Below are 13,741 nucleotides of genomic sequence, written 5' to 3'. Positions count from 1 at the left end.
TAATTAGGCAATGACTATTCGCTTTATAATCGCAGACGAGCGCATTCAATCATATCAAAAGCGCTAAAATGTAGCAGTGCAGAGAAATTAGTTTGCGTAATGCGTTGCGAATATATTGCGAATTATATCATTAAAATAATGCTAAAGTACAAATATATAAATACAATACAATATTAACATCTCAAATAATTTATCAAAAAATACAAACTTATTATTTTTATTTATATACTGAACTTATTGTATCTGATTCAAAATCTTTTCTCCATCAACCCCTTTTTCGACAGATAATTCTAATCTCGTTAATAGTGATTTCAATTGCGTGTAATAGGAAACACTACGAATAAAACTAAACTTATACTTGAAATATGAAATCAGTTGCATTCATATTTTTTCCGAAAGATGGCAAGTTAATAATTAATTTATATAAAATAAACTCAATATAACTCGCACCTTTCAATAATGTAATAACTAAAAATAAACGTGCTTCCACTTTAAAAATAAACTTCTTAAAAATAAGTAACAGGTATTTTCTATCAATTTGGCTTATCAAGTAAAAATTATGCTCAAACGCTCGTTTTACACGCAGTAGAAGTCAACAAGTTGAAATCATAAGTGAAATTGGGAACAATTATTAAAGCGTGCACCCAATTTACGTGCACTCTGAGATAATATAATAAGATTACCGATCTTTCAGTAAAGTTTTCCACAGTACCTAGTGTATTTGTTGAAGAAGCTCGTAATCTTGTAATACTTGTCACATTTTAAGCACTTACCGTTGCCAATTAACTCGACTTATCTGTAAAAATGTATAAAATGAAGTAGCGTCAATCCTCACAAGAATTAGTGCAGGATATCCCAGGGATCGAAAATTATCGCTATAAATGTAATAACACTAAAAAAGAATCCAAACAATTTTACTCGTATGTCCCTTAAATTTATCAAAATACATAACACAATATATAGAAAATATGCAAATATCTAATCAAAATATTTTGTCAAAAATACATATGTGTTTATGTGTCGCTCATGTGCTACAAAAGTGAACTAAATTTGAATATTTTGAAACATAAATATATATTAACATAATATTTGTAGTATCATGTTCAAATCAATCTTATGATATAATAACTGAGTAAAAAGTATAATGTTTTGCTAACGACTATTGATAATTATTATATCATTGTAACAAGTGAGCGACATGTGTTCCTTTTGTGTATATATACATTAAAATTAAGACTAAACTCTTCACATTATCTCCTTCAAAATACCTTTTCCATTAATTTTTTTTAAATTTTACGCATTACGTTTGTATAATAAAGCAATCATTTAAAAACACAAATAAAATCAAAAATAATTATTGAAGCATATGTATCCTAATTGCATGTTCCATGAGAAATACGTCAAGCCTGTCAATTTTTATTTAAGTAAATGTTTCACTTAACATGCACTTCAGTTTACTATTATTTCAAAAATAAAACATCTCTATCGTAAATTTTCAGTTATCGTAGGATTTTTCAGTCTATAATATAAAAAAAATTATTTAAAAATAAAACAAACATGTAATAAAAAAATTTAATTAGATTTAAAGATACAAATTCCAAAAAAATAAGTAGGAAATGGTTAAGAAATAAACACAATTCAATTAATGTTACTTTTTTATTGAAATACCATAAAAATTTATAAAGTCCGATAAGTAACAATGTGTGGAATCAATGTCCAACAATAACAATAATGTACCCATGTCGCACTTTTTAGGGCAATAACCCCATTTCAAACCTCTTTTGTACACGTAAACTCGCATAAATATTTGCGCATATTCTATAGCCTCAAATATAACATACGACACAAGAGTCGCTGTGTGCATATGCATAATATTTCTCTTTACATATATCTCTGTAATAAGCTAAAATCATCATCAAAAAGAAAATTGCCTACCTGTAAAAAAACTTTCAAATAATTCCAAATATTTATTTCTATAACATCAAAAATATACTTATCAAATTTTTAAATAAGTTTGCAGTATAGATCACTTTTAATATTTTTAAACTTAATTCTTTAATTGTGAAGAAAATAATGCTAATACTAATTTTATTTTAAAAACTTTTAACTTATAAAATAAATATCTAGAACGCAGAAGTTTACGAACTTTTACAATTGAAGACAATTCATATATTAAAATAAACCATAATCTAATACATAAGAAATATTTATCTATCTAGAATAATATGAAAAAACACAATAACGATCGTCTGGAAAGACTGATAAACTTCTACGTTTTAATTTACCATTACTTTCTTATCGATTTAAACACTTATATCTTATAATTTAAAAAATTTTGATAACGGTAGTTTCGATAATGTAAGACAAACTACAATTGAACGAATATATAAAGGTTTAACAAGAGCAGGAACTGATGTAATTCGCTTCTTATTCACAAAGCTCTGTCAATCCTAAACAATACTCTCCGATATATTAATCCATCTATATATTTCTATATTGTTGTATAATCGTATACTTGTATAGAATAACTTAAACGTGTATATTGCACTAGAAAAAAATAGGAATATTAGTCATTTGGCATTCGTAATCAGGTTTTTTGGCAGTTCATCCTTAAAACACGCAGGTGCGTGTGTAATTCACACGCAGCCATTTCGTTTCATCTTTTATTTCCTAAGAAAAATAGAAAATAAAATCTTTTGTCATTTAAGAAAAAGAAATATCTACTTGAGCATTTGTATAAACTAATCTTGGAACTGCGCAATGATAAAGAATCTATTAATATATTTAATTTAACATAGCGCGACAAAATCTATTTAGATGATAAATTGCATTTGTTATCCAAAAACTCATTGGACTGTTAACAAACTCTTAAGAACATAACAAAGAAATTTTTCAAATATAAAATCTGAATAAAGAAGTTTACAAAATTTTTAAATAAGAACTATTGCACGAGAATACTTATGTTTTAAAATTTAGATTATTAAATATTATAAAACTCATTTAATAGCCACAAAGAAAATAATTAGATTCATAGTTTTAAACACAATAATTAATTCTATTGACAAATTGAAAATAAAAATTTTCTTTGGTATCTCTTTGGCCAAACAAGTCAAAGTAAAAAATACGATTATATAATTATAAAGCTTCACATTAAATGAAAATAATTTCTAACGTAGACTCTTAAATTATCCGCAGCCTAGTCTAGAAAACCCGTTCAATAAAAAAGATTATTTGCAATACTAGGATTAAAATCAATTTAATCGCTCTAAATAAAATTTTCTTAAAATTTTGCTCGCACACCACACTAAACATTGGTTTACATAAAAATAATCAAGCAGTTTATAAGCTTAATGTTCAAATTTACAGAATTACGCATATACCAATTACATGTTTTTAATAAAAATATATCTCTTTCAAAATTTCTCCTCGATTTCATGACAAGCGCAAATTACTTCGGCAATTATTCCGACGTCCCCAAAGACGGCTGCCAATCGCTCATCAATAGGCGGCGAGCCAACGATCAAAGTTTCCCTATACGCTGAGGAAGATGAGGCACAGCCGTGGTTATTTTGCGACGGAGCCCCCGTGGATGTTGAGGATATGCTGCTTGAGGTGATCCGGTCGGCAGAAGTACTTGCCGCAGAGGGTGCAGGTGAAGGTATACCGGGACCCGAGGCGGCCGCATTCGTATCTGGAGTGTCGTGTGAGAGAAGATCGCGACCTGTACCCACGTCCGCACATTACGCACCGAAATGGCAGTTCGCCGCCACTCAAGACGATCTCCTTCGCGGGGCTGGCTGCAAGCATACAGGGGGAGGCTTTTTACATCATACGGGTTCCTGCCGGACGCACAAAATGAGCTCCTCTTATCTGCAAAGCCGCGGGACATTTCGGTCGAGACAATGTGAGCGTCGACCCCCCCTCCCCCCTCCCTTTGTTTCCCTCCTCGCTCCCACCCTTCTTTTTTTTTTCTCGACCGTTGAAGAAAAAGCTCGGACCAAGCGTGTGGACAATACTGAATCAAGCTCGCTCCAAAGAAAGACTGCGCAAAAAGCTCCCAAGCCCGTTAAAAAAGAAACTGGTTCTAATCACGACTTAATCCTTTCATAGATAAGTTCCTTTCTCTGTTGAAATTTTGAATTATTAAAAAATTTAATATCAATATACACAATTCTATTGCTGGAACGCGAAATTGCTTTGTCCACGAATAAACTGACATTGAATTAATAAACGAATAAATGCACGAATTACAAAATGTTTTAGATAATATTCGATTTATTTTCATATTACATATCTTTAACTTGTTAGAGGAAAACATTGAACATTTCTAAAAACAAGATATGCTAATATAATAAAAATTTCATAAAGTATAAATAATCGATACATAGAAATTTTTAAGTGACGTTATTATACATGACAATATAAAAAAGTGTAAAAGATTTTAGCAATATATTTACACGCTAATGCTAAAAAAACGTGTCGTTCATCCTTTACGGCAGATCCTTGTGCACAGTCTTCGTTATTTTGGGCTGTTGTTATTTACATGCTGCACCAAAACGAACTGCTTTTTATTAGTGCATCCATTTTTACACCCGTGATGTAATTAATTTTAACCCAACGTAAAATATGCCTCCTCGTATAGTTCCACCCAACACACATCCAACGGCGAATGAATGTAATTACTGGCCGAAGTTATGCGTGAATGATCGAATTCGAACGTGGATGATCTCCCTTCGACGAGGGCCGCTCACAAGATCCTTCGTATGCCGCTTTAAGTTGCGACATTTACTCGCCACGCTGACAATCACGAAGCTTTACATTCGACTGGATAACAAAACTTCAGCATGCAATACAAATCAACCAACAATCATCACCGATGCTTCATTTATTCCTTCGTTAATCGGATTCTGACAGTTATATACAACGTTAGTAGCACGTGCTAGAGCCAGATGCTACTCGTGATTAAGAGGGATCGATTTACGTCATTTTATTATTATGAGGGTATTAATTTATGGATTATGCATATCGCAGGAAAGTGTATCGCGCATAGTGCTAGATTATACAAAAATAAAATTTATTTATGTTTAATGTTTAATATATTTTTTTAATGCACATCTCTAGAGGTAATATCTCTATTGTATAAGTAGATGAAAGAAAAATATAAAAAATAAAACAATATATATAAAAGAAAATGATCAATTAAATAAAATATTCAATAATTCGATAATCTTTACAATTACCAAAACAATTTATTAAATACGATAAGGATTATTTTTATCAAGAACATTCACGGTTTTTTCGCTTCTAAATATGTAAAAAAAAAAAAAAAAAAAGCAAGAACTAGTGAAGCCACAGAGACAGTGCCTGGATCGCAATACTGGATTAACTTCCAAGGTCGAGATGATAGGATCCGTTTCCATGATCGAAAGGAAAATAAAACAAGAATTTTCGGCACTATGGATCAAGATTTTTTTTTACTATAGATTTTCATTAGTCTCTGTGCTACACGATAGTATCTACGATTTCCAAAACTTGTACAGTATTCTAACGTCTTTCTCAGTGAACTGATGTCGCTGCTGCACCTGTTGCTGCTGTTAATCTCGCTGCTCCTGTTGTTGACGCAAATCAGCCTCCAATTTCTCTTTTTCCGAGAGACAGTCGGCGATATGTCCTCGCAGACCGCTTCGATACTTGTAGCTGCGACCGCAGTTTGGACAGGAGAGTCTGCAGTAATGTGCCGTGGGTTGCCGATGCACCCCAGTGGACTGTGACCAATATAACGTGGCAGCTGCAAGCATCATCGGCCAACTATCACCCGAGAGATAAATTATGCGCGCGGACGCAAACAAGATGCGTTCAAATTTCAAGGATTGCTCTCGAGGATTTTATTTTCACATTTATATCATGATTCTTCTAGATTCCTTTTTACTTGCTTCTGTGTTTAGATTATTCTCTTTGTATTTGTTATCCAAGGATTCCAAACCAATGTTGCCTGATTTTTTAATCGCTTATATAATTCATTTTTCATTAAAACAAAATTATATAAACAGTTTATCTTATACATAAATGAACGTTAATACACTACAAACGATGAACGTCATCAGAATATGTAATATCAACGAATGACTTGAAGCTTTTTCTAAAAAGAAAAAAGTTAAATTGCTCAAAATATTATATTCAAATAAACTTTAAGAAAATCAATATCCAATGTTTAGTATAACTTCTTGCAAAATTTTAGATTTAAAAATACAAAGAGTTTGAAATTATACCACACCAAAGTTAGTAAAACTAAAATTATTTTACATTCGCAATGAGATACGGGAGCTGAAAAGCAGAGTGTAAGGTTTGTACAATAAAGAGAGAAGATCTTTCGTTAAAAAGTTTATTTGGTCTTCGTTCTGGTCCATCAACTGGTCGAATGCGCATTTGTAGATGAAAGAAACGACTGGATGCTGATCAATGTGACTAACACGAAAGCGTACAAGACTTTCCAAAGACGTTACAAAAACGATATTTCCCTCGTTGTATATTATACTAATTCTACTCAATAAATGTTTACCACATGACTGATAGCAAGTCAAGGAATAATAATCTATAAACTTTACCAATAAATATGCTAAACTAAAAAAAAACTCGATGACTAAGCAAAAGTATTGTTATAATCTTTTCAGTTATAAATTTTAAATCTACAATACTTTACAACTGAGAAAATTTGTCATATTACAAATAAATCTCTGAAGCTGATTCGCATGTGCTAACTGATAACGGTTTCCTTTTACAACATAGAAAATCATGAATTTGTCACTTATCAATAGCAATTATGTAATATAACACAATCAACTTTTATATCTAACAAAAGAAATAAACCTTTCCTCACAATAATTTACAGAGAATTATGTTGATAAATTCGAAGATATTTTCGCAAAATTTCTGACGTGATAATGAAAAATTTAATGAGATGTTGCTGTAAAAAAACTTGAAAATCTGAAATACTGAACTCTTGAATTAACCAGTATTTTAGAAATAAGAAAAACATTATTGGAACACACATAAGTTTAGTTGACTTTTCGCAAAAATAAGCCATTTATTGTAACAAAAATTAGCGATTAACGCCGTGTCATTTCTAATCAATTTACAACAGTATTAACGCCGATTGTATTTCCGAAAACTACTTTCACGGAAATAACTTAACAATCTTAAATTTGGACATATTGACAAAGAATCATGCGCAATAATAATTATATATATGTATAAAATACTATAATCTTTGTAACATTTTCTAATAACAAAAACTGCTTCCAAAAAAAATTTAGTTCACTATTCTTTTGTTCTCTTGGTACCTCAACAGTCTCGAAAAATTTCGTTAGTATAAATTCATCAATAAAATAGAAATTTAACTTCGCAGGTTCATAAAATTAGTTGCAATTAATTGGAGTAAAATTAAACAATGTCCCTCAAATTAAATATAGCTAAAAAAAAAGAGCAGACAAAATATTCAAAAAATTCCTATAATCAAACCTAACATTTTAAATGTCGTGGACCAAGTTGATAATTAAAATTCCATTTATAATTTGAATAAACTTAATGCTCGAATAATAACTTCTTAAAGCAATTTGTGGCAACCGAAAAATAAAGTTGAACTCCAAGCTTAGATTAACTGTTTTTTCGACAGATTAAAAGCAAAATAAAAATTAAAATAAAATAGAACAAGAAAACCCCGAACTTGGAGAGCAACGTAAAATTCAGTAAACCCATCTCGATTTCTGTCGAGTGATGTAACATTGTATCTACACCCATGGAAAGTAGATAACAATGCTAGATTGCTCGAAGAAAATTAAATTGCTTCAACTTTTTTCTCAAATACGGATATGTATAATTGAATTAGTCTAGTTATCAATAAAATAAGCCTTAATAAATTCATTATTACTTGGCACCACGACGTGTTTGTTACGTGAACAAAATTCAAAGACTTAAAAGAGAACGGGGGGGGGGGGATTCGACTACGAAATCGACATGCTACAATTGACGCCGCCGCTGCCGCCTCTGTTGTCGCTGCTGACTCTCGTTCTCGTTCTCGTTCCCAGGAAAAGTCACTGCCGTGGAGGCGTGACAGCTCGAATGCGATACCTTGACTAACTGGCAACCTCTCCTGGTATAGGGAGTCATATGATGGCCCATCCTCTTCTGGTGCATTCGCATAATGTCCAACCTGGTGAAACGTCGCCGACAGGTCCCACAAGTAAATTGTTTTTCCACCCCGCATTCGTAGCGTCGATGCCTGTCCAGAGAGTACTGAACCAAATAACGCCGGTCACAGCGTGAACAACGATACCCGATAACAGATTCTGAAACACCGGGGGGGAGCCCCTTGCTGCTATCACGCGAGCATACAATCGGAGAAGAACGTCTCCACTCGAGTTCATCCTTGAGGAAATGACTGAATCGGGATATGTTAACGATCGGTCTGGTCAGTCATGTCTAGTCCTGTGATAGTTGACGGTTGCAGAAATTGGGAGTTGGCACTGACAATGAGCCGAAATTGTAATGTATCTTTCAAATTGTAAACACAAATGTGAGAGAATGTTCTACAAATATCCTATTAGTTACTTTAGTAAATTTATTCTTAATGTTTTTAATTAGTTACTACTTGTGCAATGTATCGCAACGTTGGTAATGATCGCTGCGCAGCAATGATTAACAAAGAAACGATAATTGCAATAGAAGTAGTAACAATTGAGTAATGACATACATAAATTATTTTAAATTTCAGAAACATTTACGCGAGCAAGACTTCAATTGCAATGTGATACATTTATCAATAAAAAAAATTATACAAATTGTACAACGTACTCTCACATTTGTGAATAATTTCAATTAAAAGCAGATTACGTACCAGCTTAAATTTATAGAAAAGCGATGTTGAAACCGATCTTATTATCTTGAATATTGTAATTCTGTTATATTGTTAATCGTGATAACAACCGAACAGTATGCACATTAATGTACAATGTAATTTCCTGTGCCGGAGCTTGAAATTTTCAAAACGGATTTGAAACCTCTGCGAGACCCGCAACGAGTTTGCAAAACCAATGTAGAAATTGCAGCTCGTATAAGAAAATCATTCAATTTTCAGAGAAAATGAACGTACAAAAGCTCATATTTCATTTTCTTCGAGAATTTAAATTGTTTCCCTCTCAATTATATCACAGAAATTACATTTATATATCTCATTCAAAAACTTTTATCGCGATATTTTACCGAAATTTTTTTTGTTAAAGCTATATATTATAAGATAATAGAATAAATTTTACCAAATTTATTTCGCCGCAATCATTCGATATTTGCGAAGAATGACACAATATTACTACGCGAATATTATTTATTTTGTGACACTGCTCGCAATATATTCGAATGCTTTTGAACGATTGGCATACACCATGTACAAATATATAATAGATAACTTAATAAGCTTTAACAAAAAATTAGAACTTACATGCACATTAAAATCATTAACAGTAAACGACACTGAATCAGAAAATAATTTGATATATGCATACTATTTAATTATCCATCGACTTGCAAAATGTGGTAATAAAGCTCCCTATAAAATATTAACAAACCGCATCAAAATTCTTCAATCGCGAGTGATGCAAGGACAATATATAGATCGTTCGTAATCTGGCGCCCTAGAATCCGACCGATCCAACAGTATAGCTTGCAATAATCTCGCAATCTGATTAACTTTGCACAAAAGGTACAAAAATATTCTACACGCTTTACCCCTCTGCTTTAAACTGAAATACACAAGCTCAAATACTCCATTCGCACAAGAAGATTCATACATTCCGACGATGATGCACTGAGACAATGGAATCCAGCTTTTAACGCAGCATATACATTGAGCTGAAAATTTAAAACAAAAAACAGGAATGGAAAAAGAAGGGAAGGAAAAAGGGCAGGATATCAGATCACATGTTACCAACGTCTTCATTCAACGAACATTGCGCAACTTTTTGGTAAAAGCGATGCAATTTTCAGGGAATGAATAACAAGAATCAAATTTAAATCTTCAAATAAAACATTGGTTGATGAGAATAGTCAAAAAGTTACTGCAATTTCCGTTGTCATATATATGTGTGTGTGTGTGTGTATATATATATATATATATATATATATATATATATATAACAATTTATTAAATTGCTGTACCTTCACGATATAACTTAGCATGTGATATGCCTGATGACTTCATGGAAAATAATTAAGAAACGTGACAAGAGTATATCTCATTTTTTATATAATAAATAAGTTCTTAGCAGAAATAGAAGCTTTCAATTTATGACAATGTAATATTGTCAGTTCATCTATTTTCAAAAATATAATACTAAGCTTTCCGGTAATTATCGAAATGCTTAGTCATTAAAAAAATACAAGTTTAATATATTCAATAACAACTATTTCTGCCAGAAATATTACTTCAAGTATAATGAAAGAGCATCTTGCGTGCCGATACAACACACAAGACTAAATACTTACGTGAAATATTTTTTTACCTTTTTTACCGTATAGACCAGTAACTCACTATGATAGCAGCAAATCACATCCTTGCAAGTTTGGTAAAACTTGCTTTCAAAAAAGCAAAATACTTTCTTGAAAGCAGTTATATGTCAGATCTTCTACAGCATCACAGAAAATTGTATGTTATTAAAATATTCAATAAATAATATTAATATCTCACTATTTGTGATTACATGGAAATCATATTTTTATTAGATTTCCATAAAAAGAAAAAATCGCGATAAATAGGATCATAAATATTTTTTAAAATTAAGCACAATTATTATGAAGTCAATATTAAAAACAGTTATTTTAGAAGACATCTTAATTCAGAAATATCTTATTATATAAATGTCATTCTCCCATTCACTCAAATATGCATATAATTTCACATCATTCATAAATTACACTCAACTTTCACATATACAAAAAACAAATTCTCACACAAAATATTATAAAAAAACATCTTAATTTCTCAGCGTGTGTTAAATTTGAAAAGATTATATAGAAAAAAAATATCTATAAAATCTAATCAAACTTCTAAAACCGCGAGAATTTGATGTAATTCGCTAAATATTATACCTTTTAAATTAAAAATGTATCAATTTGTTTAAAAAAGGAGGCGGGGAAATATTACAAATCAAGTAAAATATAGAAAATTGTCACAATATAAGGTTTATCAACGCTTATCATTATAATAAACGCGAATTTTACGCTTTGTAATATAAAGAATTACTTATACTTTACCATTCTCGGTTCATACATTACCAATCCGAAGAGCCGAAGTTGTCTTGACGTCTTTCAAGCTCTCATTTAAAAGTTCAAAAAGTGAGACCTTTAAACTTAAGCATCCATCTTCTTTCTTGCAGATAAAAAGAAATGCACATCGCGAAGGTGAACTCAACTAAGTTGAGTGAGAAAAATAAAAACGTTGCGATTTAAAAAAATAGACAAATTATAAACAGAAAATATGTGCAATCGTCACAAAATATAAGTTTTCTCGAGAGATCCGAAAATCGCAAAATAAGAATAATCGGAAACTCAATTAGTCCACTTAGATTTTGTGAATCTTGAGTTTCTGAATCTCAAAATGAGACATAGAAACAATGAACTTATTTTTTTATCTTTTCTCAAATCGTCCAAGGTTACTTCAGTGATCTTCTATCTTCTTTCTTCTTGTTTGCCAAATCGCCCATCATCAATAGAAAATTAAGAAATGTGACATTGTATAAACCGTCAATGTCAAGATGATCACATCTTTGAAGAGTAGAAAAAACTACTGTTCTCCGACGCTCTCAACTTGAACATTGCGAATAACGCATAATCACAATCTTGAATTTTCTATAAACGAAAAACGGGGGACGGTACACTCCGACGTTATGCATTTTCTTCAATTTCAAAAAGCTCATATTTAATAATTCTCAAATATCGAATTCGAAAAAAATATTTCAACTTCAATACAGCGAGAAAAATTATTAAGCTTTCTAAAATTTTCAAAAAACGCAGCTGAAAATTTATGAAAAAAACAAATTATTTTTATATCGCTTATAATTTCTCCTCCTTGTTGCAAAGAATAATGAATTTTTTCTATCATTATTCTAACAGCGCAAAGGGCAATCCAAAGCCGATATAAAATGTGCAATAAAACATACATAAAAATTTGTTATCTCACATATATATATATTCCTTAACATCCATTCAGCACACATCTTTCTTTCACGCATACGTATCTCTTTCTTATTCATAGATACACCGTTTCTCAAAAGAAATAAAGTCGCGAGTATTGCAAATGAAAACATGACTACCGCTTGTAAGAAGCGACCTTCCCAATCATCTTACCAATGATTAGATCCGCTGACTCGCACGCGTGGTTTTCATTTGCGATAACGTCGACCACCAAACAACACGTTACACATACCATCATTATGTAAATGCAGAATACGAATTAGGTATATACGTTAAGTATACACGTGTAAATCGAAAACCATATATGCATAAATAACGCGTTTGCGTAGATAAGATTACATTATGATGTAACTAAGTTACTGGTATCTTTATAAACAGATACCTTTTTGTCGCATTACCTTTTTACCTTGACTCGAGATTACCTGTTTCCCTCGTGAGGTATTCTTACCAATATGTTTGTCAGTGCCGCGATGATCTTCCATCTTCTTTCTTGAAGAAAGACGAGCGAGCGCACGAGCTTTGTTCTACGCAAAAAGAATGCTCGAACAAAAATCAGCTGTACGCCGCAAAATCGCGAAAAACGATCGCTGAAAAGAAAGACGGCCGAACATTCGACAGTTTCAAAGATACACATGTAAACGTCCAAATCGCATCGCGATTTAGATGTCATCTGTGCATTTTTGACACTCGAACACCACTTATCTTTCGAGTTTCATTAATCTTACTCGTAAAATCATCTTTTTGAAACTCCGGTTCGCTCATGCGAGAATATCATAAAGATAATCTCCAAATAAGATCGCAGAGATCCGAAAGATTTATGTCGCGATTACCGAAACGCTTTCGCAGTAAAATACGACGAAAGCAAAATAAAATTTCGCTTCTGGTGGTCTCGGTAAACGCGCAGAGGGCACGCTTACAGGTTTCTTCTCTCTTCTGACATCCATGGGGAATTTCTCTCTTCATTGATCTCGGAAGAAGCTCAATACGCCGCTCCGATCAAGAAATCGCTCGACCGTAGCAACTTGGCGAGCTTCTTCTCTCACGTTCCCATCTTCATCCCCGATCTCGAGCTCTTCCTAATAATCGTCATAGCCTGTACACTTGGGATAGGTCAAAAAACACAGGGAGTATTACAGAGAAAAACTGTGACATGGCATGGTACAACAACACAACGAGAATCGAATAACCAGTAAGTACAATACCATGAACAATAATGACAACGATGTGAATATGTTTATACGTAAATCGTTATAAGTATATTAAGTATATATATAACGATATATATCGAGTAGAAAAATAGTATTATATAGTGTTAAGCATATTATACGTATATATACGAGGTATATATATATAATAAATGTAATTATATGTAACTATATGGAGTCCTTTCTTTCGTACCGCTCATATGTATACATACATACGTGGCGCATGTACGTATGCACATATGAGAGAACCATAAACAAGATATATATATGTAAATCAGGTTATTAAATAGTTT

The sequence above is a fragment of the Monomorium pharaonis genome, chromosome 7 (genome assembly GCF_013373865.1).
Source record: "Monomorium pharaonis isolate MP-MQ-018 chromosome 7, ASM1337386v2, whole genome shotgun sequence".
NCBI lineage: Eukaryota > Metazoa > Arthropoda > Insecta > Hymenoptera > Formicidae > Monomorium > Monomorium pharaonis.
The sequence above is the reverse complement of the archived record's forward strand: the minus strand, read 5'-3'. Positions refer to the sequence as shown.